This window comes from Choloepus didactylus, chromosome 4 (assembly GCF_015220235.1).
Source record: "Choloepus didactylus isolate mChoDid1 chromosome 4, mChoDid1.pri, whole genome shotgun sequence".
NCBI classification, from domain to species: domain Eukaryota; kingdom Metazoa; phylum Chordata; class Mammalia; order Pilosa; family Megalonychidae; genus Choloepus; species Choloepus didactylus.
The window spans coordinates 179,814,722-179,828,522 of NC_051310.1; positions in this window are offsets into that span (position 1 = coordinate 179,814,722).

Consider the following 13,801-nt stretch of genomic DNA (forward strand, 5'->3'; position numbering starts at 1 on the left):
TTGAAGAGGCAGAAGAAAAGATTCAGGAGCTAGAGGACAGAACATTGGAAGTCCTACACAAAAAAGAGAGAGGGAAAAGAATAGAAAAATATGAGCAGGTTCTCAGGGAAATGACAACATGAAATGCATGAGTATATGTGTCATGGGTGTCCCAGAAGGAGAAGAGAGGGGAATAGGGGCAGAAACAATAATGGAAGAAATAATCACAGAAAATTTCCCATCTCTTATGAGAGACATAAAATTGCAGATCCAAGAAGTGCAGCATACTGCAAACAGAATAGATCTGAATAGACCTACTCCAAGACATTTAATAATCAGAATATCGAATGTCAAAGACAAAGAGAAAATTGTGAAAGAAGCAAGAGAAAAGGGATCCATCACATACAAAGGAAACTCAATAAGACTATATGCAGATTTCCCAGTAGAAACCATGGAGGCAAGAAGGCAGCAGCATGGTATATTTAAGATACTGAAAGAGGAAAAACTACCAACCAAGAATTCTGTATCTGACAAAACTGTCCTTCAAAAATGAAGGAGAGTTTAAAATATTTTCAGACAAACTGAGAGAGTTTGTGAATAAGAGACCTGCTCTGCAAGAAATAGTAAAGGGAACACTGAAAGCATATAGGAAAGACAGGAGAGAGAGGTTTGGAGAAGAGTGTAGAAATGAAGACTATCAGTAAGAGTAAAGAGAGAGAGAGAGAGAAAATAAAATAAAATGAAATAAAATAAAGTAAAATAAAAATAAAATGAAATAAAATAAAATATAACATAAATTCCAAAAGCCAAAATGGTAGAGAGTAGGCATTATGTTGAGTGAAATTAGCCAGAAACAAAAGGACAGGTACTCTATGGACTCACTAATAAGCACTAACATTGATGATTGAAATTTGAGAGTTGAAGTTGAGAACACAGGTTATCAGGAGATAGAAATAGGTTAGAAATTGGGCATTTGATGCTGAAGGAGTACATAAGGATAAACAGAATTGATGATATAGATACAGAAATTGATAGCATAATACTGTGTGATGGTAACACAATATTGTAAGCATTCTGAACAAAGGTGAATGTAAGTTTGGCTGAAAGAGCAAGCCTAGGTGCATGTATGACACCAGAAGGAAAGATATAAGATAAACACTGGGGTTGTATGGCTTAGTGAAACCTAGAGTGGCCAATGATTGTGATTAAATATACAAATTTAATTATGTTTTTAAAAGAGGGAGAAAAAAATGAATGTCAATATTGCAAGATGTTGAAAATTTCATGGTCCAGGAGAAAAATACAATCAATGAAAACTAGAGTCTACAGTTGATGATAATATTGTAAGATTCTCCCATTAATTTTAACAAGGACAATATAACAAAGCTAAATGTCTATAAGAGGGCACTATAAGGGAATGATATGGGATTCTTGGTGGTGGTGGTGGTATCTGACCTTTTCGTTGTATTTTACTGTATTTTTAGTTTTTCTATCTTTTATAACTGTATTCTTCATTTTTTTCTCCATTTCCTCTTTCTTTGGGGAAGAAATAGAATGTCCACATATAAGTTGTGGATGTGAATGCATAACTATGCTACCATATCAGGAATTATTGATTGTTTACTTAGAATGGATTGTACAGTGTGTGAGTAAAACTGTTTAAAAATAAACAGAGGATACAAGTGCTGGAGAAAAATGTGGAGAGAGGGATGTACCTATTCACAGTTGGTAGGGAAGTAGAATGGAGCAACCCATCTGGATGACAGGGTGGTGGTTCCTCAGGAAGCTAATTATGGGGTTGCCATATTGTCCTGTAACCCCATTACTGTGTATATACTTGGAAACACTGAAAACAGGGACATAAATGGGCAATTTCACACTGATGTTTATGGTAGCAGTATTCATGATTCACAATGGATGGAGCTGACCTAAGGGTACATTGACTGATGAATGGAATGGTGAATTGTGGGGTATACATTCAATGGAATATTGAGCAGTGGCAAGAAGAAATGAACTTGTGATGTAGGCAACTAGGAATAAACCTTGAAGAAAGTATGTTGAGTGAAATAAGCTAGAATCAAAAAGATAAACAATATAAGTCCTCATTAATATGGACTAACTAACTCTAGTGTGCAAGCTGAGAATTAAATCTGAGAGCATAAGTTATCAGGGGAAGTCTTATGTTAAAGGTTCCTAGTTTACAAGCTGTTACAGCAGTCACATCTATTCATGAGTCGTAAATGGTTATTTCTAAATTCTGAGATGATGAGCTGTTTTTGTATAACCTGCTCAGTCCCAGGAACTTCAGATATCTATGTGACACCTGAGACTCAGAGCCAGAGTTCAGCAGCGATGAATGTCAGCAATACTCCATAGAGCAAATGTTAAAGGAGCTGAAAAAGAGATCAGACTTCAATTAGAGGTATGAACAAAATGGACTTTGTCAGGACTAAGGTAAACCAGCCTAAAGGGAAAAGGAAGATATTGACTATGTTTTAAAACTTCAACTTCTACGTGAGACAAAAGGAAGAGGTTGTTACTTGGTGGAGAAATCTATATTTTTTGTACCATGCTATATACTTTGTGTGGTCACTTTATTCAAACACGAAAATTACATGGAAACTTGAATAGTGGGTGAGATCTTGTTGATTTGTACAAGTTAGCATGAAGCTTTGATACTTCCCAGAGTGAGGGACTGGGGAAAATTTGGAAATACTAAACTTCACAATCTGGGGAATTCCTGATATTTTTGCAAGCACTGGGAACTACCATTGTAGTAGGCCATGCCCTCAATCTTGGGGTTTGCCCTTATGAAGCTTGTTACTGCAAAGGAAGGGCTAAGCCATGTTATAATTGTGCCTGAGTCACCCCCAGAGAACCTCTTTCATTGCTCATATGTGGCCTCTCTCTCTAAGTCAGCACTGCATATAAACTCACTGTCCTCCCCCCTACATGGGACATGACTCCCAGAAGTGTAAGTCTCCCTGGCAACATGAGAAGGGATAAGACTGAACCTGGCATCATGGGATAGAGAAAGCCTTCTTCACCAAAAGGGGGAGAAAAAAAATGAAATAAAATAAAGTTTCAGTAGCTGAGAGACTTCAAATGGAGTTGAGAGTTCATTCTGGAGGTTATTCTTATGCATTTTATAGTTATCCCTTTTTAGTTATTAGTGTCTTAGAATAGCTAGAAGGAAATAGCTGAAACTGTTGAACTGCAATCCAGTATCCTAGATTCTTGAAGATGATTGTATAATTACATAGCTTATATGGTTTAACTGTGTGATTGTGAAACATTGTGACTCATACTCCCTTTATCCAGTGTATGGACAGATGAGTAGAAAAAAGGGGAAAAAAGTAAATGAATAAGAAGGGGGAAAGGAATAGGAGATACTTTGGGTCTTCTTTCTTGTATTTTTATTCTTATATTCATTTTTATTTATTGGAGTAATGAAAATGTTTAAAAAATTGAATGTGGTGTTGAATACATAACTATGTGATGTTACTGTGAACAATTGTACACTTTAGGTGATAGTATGGTATGTGAATATATCTCAATAAAGTTGCATTAAAAAAAAGAAAGGCAAGATTAATGCTTTATTCTTCCCTTTATTTTACCAATCTTCAAGATAATGTTTGGTTCCCTATCATGCTCCAGAGATTCTCAACGTATGTGTGTGTTTATAATTATAAACTTATGTAATTAAATATATCCTATGTTTACCATCAGTTCTTATATTGACCCTTCTTTAATAATTTTTCTCATGTTAAGCTCATTTCTAGCTGATTTCTCAAGGAAGATTCATGTAAAACTTAACTCACCAAGTCATTGAAAATGATAACTGTTTGTTTCTACCCTACTTCAAAGTTACTTTGACTTTCAAGTAAATTCTTGATTTACATTTCTTCTAGCATAGAGCAAAGTTCTTCAAAATCTCTTGTGATTCCAATTTTCTCTCTCCTATGATTCACCTGATCTTTTGGCCTAGATGTTCAAAGAAATGTTTCTCCAGTCTTTAAATTTCAGAAATTTTATTATTATGTATATTGTGTATTTTACTCAAATATGAAGTGTACTTCTTAAATGTCTTTCAAATTTTTTTTTCTTTTTTAATTGAGGAGTGTTTTTGTAATGGTAGATTTTAGTATTCATTCTGTTTTATTCCTCAGGGATTCCTATTAAACATATGTTGGATCTTCCTTAGCTATCTTCAATATATGTCCCTTTGTCTTGAATTATTTTTCCAGTATTTTCATTTCATCTTGAATTTTAAAATGACCTTCTGTTTTACCATCTATTTGTCTTAAATGTTCCTTTCTATCTTCATTTCTGAAGTTAATTTTTTCCATTCAAGTTCTTTCTTAAATCCTATAACTTTGTGACTGAGATTTTATAATTCTATATTTCATGTTCTGTATTATTTTCTCAATGAATTTTAACTATTTTAAGCAGAGTTTTGATCTGTTTTGTGGGCATGTCTTTCTAGTATGACTTCAGTGTCTATAGTGAGAAAGAGAAAAGCAGTCCCTGACTTCTGGGAGCTGGCTCTTTACTATCAGCAAAACCTTGGCAATTTTTAGAAGCTAGCCTAAAACTCACAGCTAAGCTTTAATGTAACCATGGTGAACATAATTTCACAAAACACAAACACCTCAGACAAAGCTCCACTGTGACTGAGATGGCAGTGTATGTCTCTAAATATTTCAACAAATGCTGCCAAACTGTAGAAAATCATTCCACTGGAGACAGGGAAAGTCGGCCTCTGTGCCAGCCCCACAGGGAAACACCAGACAGATCAAAAGCATTATCAGTATTTTAAAGAAAGTAGCACCAAGAGTGTAGGGGTCAACCATCCTCCAAAATGCTGCCACTCTGCTGGGGAGTAAGAGAAAGTAGGCTGGTGAGTGAACATGCCACAATGTTCTCACTGGAATTCAGCCCTTTTCTCCATTAAGCAGTTTTCCTTGATGCCACCGTGTGGCTTTATCTTACCCTGGCTATATATATACATATATTTCTGCTTTGAGTTTTCTTTTCAAATATTTTGTTAATATATATAATATATACTGAGTGGTCTTCTTAATCTGGAGAGGTGTGTTTTACATATTTTGGATATATATCCTTATAAGATATATGTACTACAAATCATTTCTCACATTCTCTCAATTACCTTTCAAGTTTCTCAACAAACACTTTAAAGAGTGGACTTTTTTTTAATTTTGATATACTCTAATTTATCAGTTTTTTTTTTCTTTCATAGGTCATGATTTATGTGTTCTATGTAAGAAAATTTCAACTGCCAATTATTATAAGTAGTTTCTCTTCAAGTTTTTAAAGTTTTAAATCTTACATTGAGGTCTGTAATCTTGTTCAAGATAAGGAAGAAATAATACCAATTATAAACAATCGCTTCTAGACATAGAGTAGTAAGTGCTTCCAAACTTATTTTATTAGATCAGCATTAATCTCATTGCAAACTAAACATACAGTTTATCAAAAATCCCTATTGTTTCCTGATTCAATATTTGCAACTTTAGTATAAAACAGAGACCATATCTATTTTTGGACTATATATTCCATCCCATTGATTTTTCCACAATATATTGATTACAGATTTATATTGTCAATTTTGGAGTTACTATCTAAATTATTTAGTTTCTTCTACTTACTTTGGGCATAAATTGCACTTATTTTTCTAGCTTTCCGTAACTCAGAGAAACGATTGTGTTCTACTTTGGTTCCCTTTCCTGGACCATGGTTTATAAGGCAATTCTAAGAAAAATTCTAGGGACAAATATACAATATACCTTATTTGCTTTTCTTCTTTCAATGTCCATTCTCCCCTCTTATTTTGTCAAGATTTAATCCTACCTATTTTAAACATATGGTAATTTTGCCCCAATAGTTTTAATTTATGTGGCTGTGTCTTCCTGTTTCCACAGTTTTCTCTTGCTTCTTAGACTTGAGATGATACATTTGTCATGTTTAGTCATTTTGGATAGAATACTATTGATTGTGAATTTTTATAAAATGTATTTATAAGACGTTCTTTTCCTTTACAATATCTATCCTTCCTGAGACAATAAAATAATGACTTATCATATTAATCAATTAGAGATTCTGATTTTTGAGTCTGGATTGGAGTTCAGATGAAGTTCAGAGAACTGTTGGGTCATCTCTGTCCTAATATTTTCAACTGAAAAGTGGCATATTCTGTGAAATTCCTCCTGGCACTTCTAAACTCTAACCTTTCACTCTCAAGGTTGCAAAAAGTTCTGCTTTGCTTGACAGAGATTTTCTACTGTAGTATTGGCCTATCATCCTGCACAGTCATAAATGTCTTCTGGGGAAAACTAGCAGTTTTGAGAATCCTCAGGTATCCAAATGCTTTGCCACTTTTCCTCTTCTAGAGAAGGAGCCATTCTCAGATGCAAAGCTAATTCTTACCCTACTACCTGTGCCTTGAATTGAAAATTGTCACAAGGGTAAAAGCACCTGCAGATCCAAATTCATCTCTGTGAGACTGGCCTTTATGCAGATTCTCAACAACTCCAATTCTCATTTCCCCAAATTTTCCCTGTCATCACACAAATGATTCCTTTATTTTATCTGAGTTTTCCAGTTCTTTCATCAGAAGTAAAACTGATGTATACCATTTAAAACCCTAAAATTTATTTTTACAAATAGTGACGAGAACTAGAACTTTACTTTCCACAATACAGTTGCTCAATCAATTGAAGCATGGCATTTAAATAGGCCGATAGAAATCTGGGATTACTTGCATATTACCTAAAAAAAAAAAAAAAGTAGAGCCAAGACATTTTATGAGTTCTATTCATCACTTAGAATAAATATTTAAAGTAAAATAGAAAACTAACCTCTAATTCCCCTTTGGTGTATGTGAAATTTGGAATAGAATAGCTTTTTTTTTCTTTCTTTCTTTTTCTTTTGCTTCTCAATCATTGCATACACTTTACAGAATGGACAATTAATTCCTATTTAGTAATATGTGCTCTAATTTCTATAGGGCACTAGTTTTCAGAATTAAAATGTGTATTAATATTTTCTCAGTCTAAGCCCTTTTCTTGGGATAACAGATGGTTCTCCTGAATAATATATTTCCCATATGGTCAAATAGTTTTGGGGCATATACTATATTCATGGAGATTTATTCATGCATCCATTCCATGGATATTATAGGTACCCTCTTAGATATTAGACATAAATTAGTGAACCAAATAATTACAATCTGTCTTTCCTTTTTACAACTTTTTTTTTGTTATGCAATTTTAGGATTAAGGAAAAACATGTAAAAAAAATACAATGTTCCCATATATCCCCCTATTGTTAACTCTTTTCATTTGTATGGTAACTTTGATATGATTTATGAAAGAATATTAAAATTATACCATTAACTATAGTTCATAATTTATATTGGGTGTGTATTTTCCGATATACCACCCATTATTCACACCTTGATTTACTGTGGTATATTTTTTATAATTCATAAAAGAACATTTTTGTAATTGTACTATTAACTATAAGCCATGGTTTACACAAAGGTTCACTGTGTTGTTGAGTCCCAAGCTTTAGCCTTTAGTTTTTATTCTGATAATATATATGAATACATATGATCTAAAACTTCCCATTTTAAGCACATTCATATACATAATTCAGTATTGTTAAATGCACTCACAGTGTTGTGCTAACATCACCACCATTCCTTTCCAAAACTTTACAAACCTAAATAGAAATTCTATACTAATTAAGCATTAACTCCTAATTTCCTACCCCAAATCCAGCCCATGCTAACTTGTATTCTATATTCTAACTCCATGAGTTTGCTTATTCTAATTATTACATCTCAGTGAGATCATAAAATATGTGTCCTTTTTCACCTGGCTTATTTCTCAGTATGTCTTCAAGGTTCATTCATGCAGTCTGATGTATTGGTACTTCATTCCATTTTACAACTGAATAATATTCTATTGTATGGATATGTCACATGTTTTAACCATTTATAAGTTGATGGATGCTTGGGTTGTTTCTACCTTTTGGCAATTGGGAATAATGCCATGATGAACATTGGTGTGCAAATAACTGTTTGAGTCTCTGTTTCCAATTATTTTGTGGTAAATACCTACAAAAGGTATTGCCAGGTCATGTGATAATTTTATACTTAGCTTTCTGAGGAACTGCCAAATTGTCTTCCATAGCAGCTGCATCATTTTACATTCACACCATAGTGAACGAATATTCCTATTACTCCATACCCTCTCCAACACTTGTAATTTTCTGTTTTTTAATAGTAGCCATTCTAGTGGGTGTGAAATGGTATCTCATTGTAGTTTGATTTTCAGTTATCTAATAGCTAACAATGTTGAGCATCTTTTCATGAGCATTTTAGCCATTTGTATATCCTCTTTTGAGGAATATCTATTTAAGCTTTTGACCATTTTTAATTGGGTTGTTTGTCTTTTTATTGTTTAGTTGTTTGATTTCTTTACATATTCTGCATAATAAACCCTTATTGAATATGTGATTCCCAAATGGTATTTTACATTGAGTGGGTCATCTTTTCACTTTCTGATAAAGTCCTTTTAATTTGGATGACATCCTGTTTATTTATTTTTTCTTCTGTCATTTGTTATTTGGATGTAAAGTCTGAGAAACCTTTGCCTAACACAAGATGCTGAAGATGCTTCCTTAGACTTTCTTCTAGGAGTTTCATAATCCTGGTTCTTATATTTAGATCTTTAATCCAATTTGAGTTGATATTTGTATATGATGTAAGACAGGGGGTCCTCCTTCCTTCTTTTTCATATGGGTATCCAGTTCTCCCAGTATCAATTGTCAGACTAAGTACTCTTTCCCAACTGAGTGGAATTGGAAGCCTTATCAAATATTAATTAGCTATAGATTTGAGGCTCTATTTCTGAACTCACAAATTGGATTCCATTACAAATTGGATTCCATTGATCTATATATCTATCCTTCTGCCAGTACCATGCTGTTGTGACCATTTCTTTGTAGCAAGTTTTATAAAGTCAGGAAGTTTGAGTCACCAAACTTCATTCTTCTTTTGGATATTCAGGGTTGCTTACCCTTCCAAATTTGACCATAGACTTTTCAATTTCTGAAAGTAAGCTTTTGGAATTTTGATTTGGAATTCATTGAATCTGTAAAATATTGTTTGTAGAATAGACATCTTAACAGTATTTAATCTTCTGATCCATGAGCATTGAATATCCTTCCATTCATTTAGATCACCTTTGATTTATTTTATCAAAGCTTTGTAATTTTCCATGTATATCCTTTACATTCTTTGTTAAATTTATTCCTAGATATTTGATTTTATAGTAGCTATTGTAAATAACATTTTTGGTTCATTTCCTCCTCAGATTGCTAAATACAAGTGTACAAAAACACTACTGATTTTTGTTTGTTGATCTTGTACCCTGTAACTTTTATAAATTTGTTTATAAGCTCTAGTAACTTTGTTGTAGATTTTTTGGGACTTTCTATTTATAGGCTCATGTCATCTGCAAATAGTGAAAATTTTAATTTTTCCTTTCCAATTTGGATGCCTTTTATTTCTTTTCCTTTCCTAATTGTTCTGCCTAGAACTTCCAGTACACTATTGAATGAGAGTGTTGACAGTGAGCTTCCTTGTCTGTTCCAGATCTTAGAGGGGAAGCTTTCAGCCTTTCACCATTAAGTAGGATGTTCACTGGGGTTCTTCATAGATACCCTTTATCATGTTGAAGTTCCCTTCTATTCATGTTTTTCCAAGAGTTTTTATCAATAAAGGATTCTGGATTTTGTCAAATGTTTTTTCTTAATCAACTGAGATGAACTTCTGTTTTTTTTTTTCCTTTGTTTTGTTAAAATGGTATGTTACATTAATTGATGCCTATGTTGAACCACCCTTGCAAACCTGGGATAAAACCCACTTGATTATGGTGTATAATTTCTTAAATGTGCTTTTGAATTCAATTTGCAAGTATTTTGTTGAAGATTTTTATCTATATTCATAAGAGAAATTGGTCTGTAATTTTCTTTTCTTGTAGTATCTGTATCTGGATTTGATATCAAGGTGATGTTGGCTTCATAGAATAAGTTGGGTAGTGTTCCCTCCTATTCAAGTTTTGGATGATTTTGAGCAGCATTGGTATTCATTCTTCCTGGAATGATTGGTAGACTTCACCTGTGAACTCCTCTAGTCCTGGTTCTTTCTTTTTTTGGAAGGTTTTTGATGACTGATTCAATTCCTTTACTTGAAATTAGATTATTGAGATCTTCTATTCCTTCTAGAGACAGTGTAGGTTGTTCCTGTGTTTGAGGAAATTGTCAATTTCATCTAGTTTGCCTAATTTGTTGGCAGACAGTTGTTCATAGTATCCTTTTTTTCCCCGTGGTGTCAGTAGTAATGTCCCCCTTCTCATTTCTGATTTTAGTCACTTGCATCTTCTTTTTTTCTTTCTCAGTCTAGCCAAGGGTTTGTCAATTTTCTTGATCTTTTGAAAGAAGAAACTTTTGTTTTTGTTAATGTTCTCTATTGACTTTTTTCTCTATTTCATTTTTTTGCTCTAATTTTTGATATTTTTTCTTTCTGCTACCTGCTCTTTTCTAGTTTCTCCCCAGTGTGCAGTTAAGTCTTTGATGTTAGCTCTTTCTCCTTTTTTAATATAAGTATTAAGGGCTACAGTTTCCCATTCCACTCTGCCTTCATTGCATCCCATAAGTTTTGATATGTTGTGTTCTCATTTTCATTCATCTCAAGATGTTTACTGATTTCCTTTTAGCTTCTTGTTTGATCCATCAATTGTTTAAGAGTGTGTTTTTTAACTTCCATACATTTCTGGATTTTCCAGTTCTCTACCTGCTATTGAATTCCAGCATCATTCCATTCTGGTCAGAGAAGACGCTATGTATAATTTTCATATTTATAAATGTATTGAGACTTTATTTGTGACACAACATGTGGTATATCCTGGAAAACAATCCATCAGCACTTGAGAAGAATGTATATCCTACTGTTTTAGGGTGCAATGTTCCTTATTTCTGTTAGGTCTAGTTCATTTATCATATCATTCAAGTCCTCTGTTTCCTTATTGATTCTCCATCCAGATGTTCTATCTATTAAAGAGAGTGGTGTATCGTAGAGGTATATATTTCTCCCCTCAATATTGCCTGTGTTTGCCTAAAGTGTTTTGGGGCATCATGGTTAGGTAAATACATATTTGTTGCTTCTTCTTGGTGGATTGGCCCTTTTACTAATATATAGTATCTTCCTTTTCCTTTTGTTACAGATTTTGGCTTAAAGTCTATTTTGTCCAATGTTAACATAGCTACACAGTTTTGTTTTGTTTGTTTTGGGTTTTTTGTTGTTGTTGTTGTTACAATTTGCATGAAACACTTTTTTCCATCCTTTGGCTTTCAATCTATTTGTGTCTTAGGTTCTAAGGTGAATCTCTTGTAAACCACTGATAGTTGTACTATGCTCTTTTATCCATTCTGCCAATCTGTGTCTTTTTATTGGTGAGTTTAACACAGTAACATTCGGTTACTGTGTTAAACTATAAATGCAACACTTCAGCCTATTTGTCCTTTGGTTTTTATACATGATATTATCTTTTCTCTCTCTTTTTCTCTATTGCAACCTTCCTTTCTGTATAGTTGATCATTTGTGATACCTCTGACTAATCCCGTTCTCATTTTAGTTTCTATTTATTTAAGAAAATACTTCTTTGTAGTTATCTTGGGATTTGTATTGCACAACCTACATGTAAAACTGACGCTTTTGAAAAGATACCTCTTTAGCTTCTATAGCTAACTTGTTCACTGCCATATCCCTGTTTCCTTTCTTTACATTGTTTTTTTCCCCCACATTACTTCTTTATATTTTGTGTCCCTTATCAGGAAGTATGCTATTTTCTGTTCAATTTTGTTCAGACTCTTATACTAATTAAAGAGTAGAGTTGTTTTTTGAGGATACAGTATTATTGGGTTTTGCATTTACCCTTTTAGTTACCTTTACTAAAGATCTTCATTTATTCACACCACTTCAAGCCACTCTCTCCTGTCTTTTCCTTACAATCTGCAGGATTCACTTTAGTAGTGCTTTTAGGACATATCTTTATTATACAAAGTCCCTCAGTTTCTGTGAATATTCTGTGAGTATTTTTAATTTTCCCTCATTTTTGAAGGGCAGTTTTGCTGGATAAGGAATTCAGGGCTGGCAGTTTTCCTCTTTAAGTAATTTAAATATATCATAACACTGTCTTCTCACCTCCATGGTTTCCAGTGAGAAATCTGCACTAAGTCTTATTGAGGATCCCTTGTATGTAATGAACTGATTTTCTCTTTCTGCTTGCAAAATTCTCTTTATCATTGCATTTGACATTCTGATCTGTCTACACCTCAGAGTAGGTCTATTAAGGTTTATTCTGTTTGTAGTATGTTGCACTTCTTTGACATGCATATTTACATCTTCTATAAGAGTTGGGAAATTTTTGATCATTATATCCTCAAATATTCTTTCTGCCCTGTAATAATCAGGTTTCTTGACCCCCAAACCTGGTCAAGTTGGCCTCTGAACCTAGTTATCACATGCCCCATTCCCTTCTTTTATACTTCTGGGGCACAAATGATGTTTATGTTTGTACATTTTATGTTGTCACTCAAATTCCTGATATACTGCTCAATTTTTTCTTTTCTTTTCCTATTCTTCTAACTGTATGATTTTGATTATTCTGTCTTCTACTTCACTGATTTTTCCTTCTGCCTGTTCAAATATGCTTTGTGTGCCTCTAGTGTATTTTAAATCTCCATTATTGTGTCTTTCATCCCCCTAATTTCTGTTATGTTTTTTTTAATTCTTATTTATGCTCACATATTTTCTTCTCAATATACTTTAGCTCTATATCCTTATTTTCCTTGTTCTCTTTGAATTTATTTAGGAGCTTTATTTGAAATTCATTGATTAATTGTTCCAAATTCTGTGTCTTCTCTGAAGTTTTAATTTGTTCCCTTGACTACTGAGTCATATCTTCCTGTTTCTTATTATGACTTACTTTTTTTTTTTCCTTTGGCTGATGCTTGGGCATCTGATTATATTGATTTGTTAACACTGAAGGTCAATTTCTACCTCTTGTCTAGGGTTTTATTTTTTACTGGCTTTGTGTTAAGGCTCTTTGATATTTGGTCCAAATTATTCTGGACTTTTAAAGCAGCCCATGTTTAACTTTTCAGATTTTCTCAGTTCTTCATCTGATTCTTGCCCTGAATATGTGCTATAATTTAAGATATCACTTTTTATGCAATTGTTTCACCTCCAGGAGAAAACTGTTTTTCTTCTGTTCCTTCTCTGGAAATCTTGTCCTGTTCTGTTTGCTGTTGTGTAGAATTTTCTCCCCAGCTCCTATGATTTTTTAAAATTCTCTCCCCCACTCAGTGTCTCCTTTTCCTTACACTTTTCAGTTGTAGAACCTGTCCTGTCTTACAGCAGTTCAGTTCCTCCCTCTCCCACTTTTTTCCATGAGACTTTTCTGACTCTGGTTTCTTCCTCATTAGAGTATTCTACCTCAGGGACACAGATGGGTTACTATAGAAAGATAGCTCAACCCAGAAAGGCCCATTTTCTATTTAGATTGTCTAGTAAGGAGTGTCTGGATTGAGTGTTCACACTCTTGCTGACAGTTCTCCTGTGGTTTATATTTCATTTACCACCTGTAGGCCATTTTGCATGTGGCTCTCCTCAGCTGCTTGTGTTGCACCTTGGATTTCTGTGAAATTGGTTCCCTGTGCTTGGGTGGGTGAG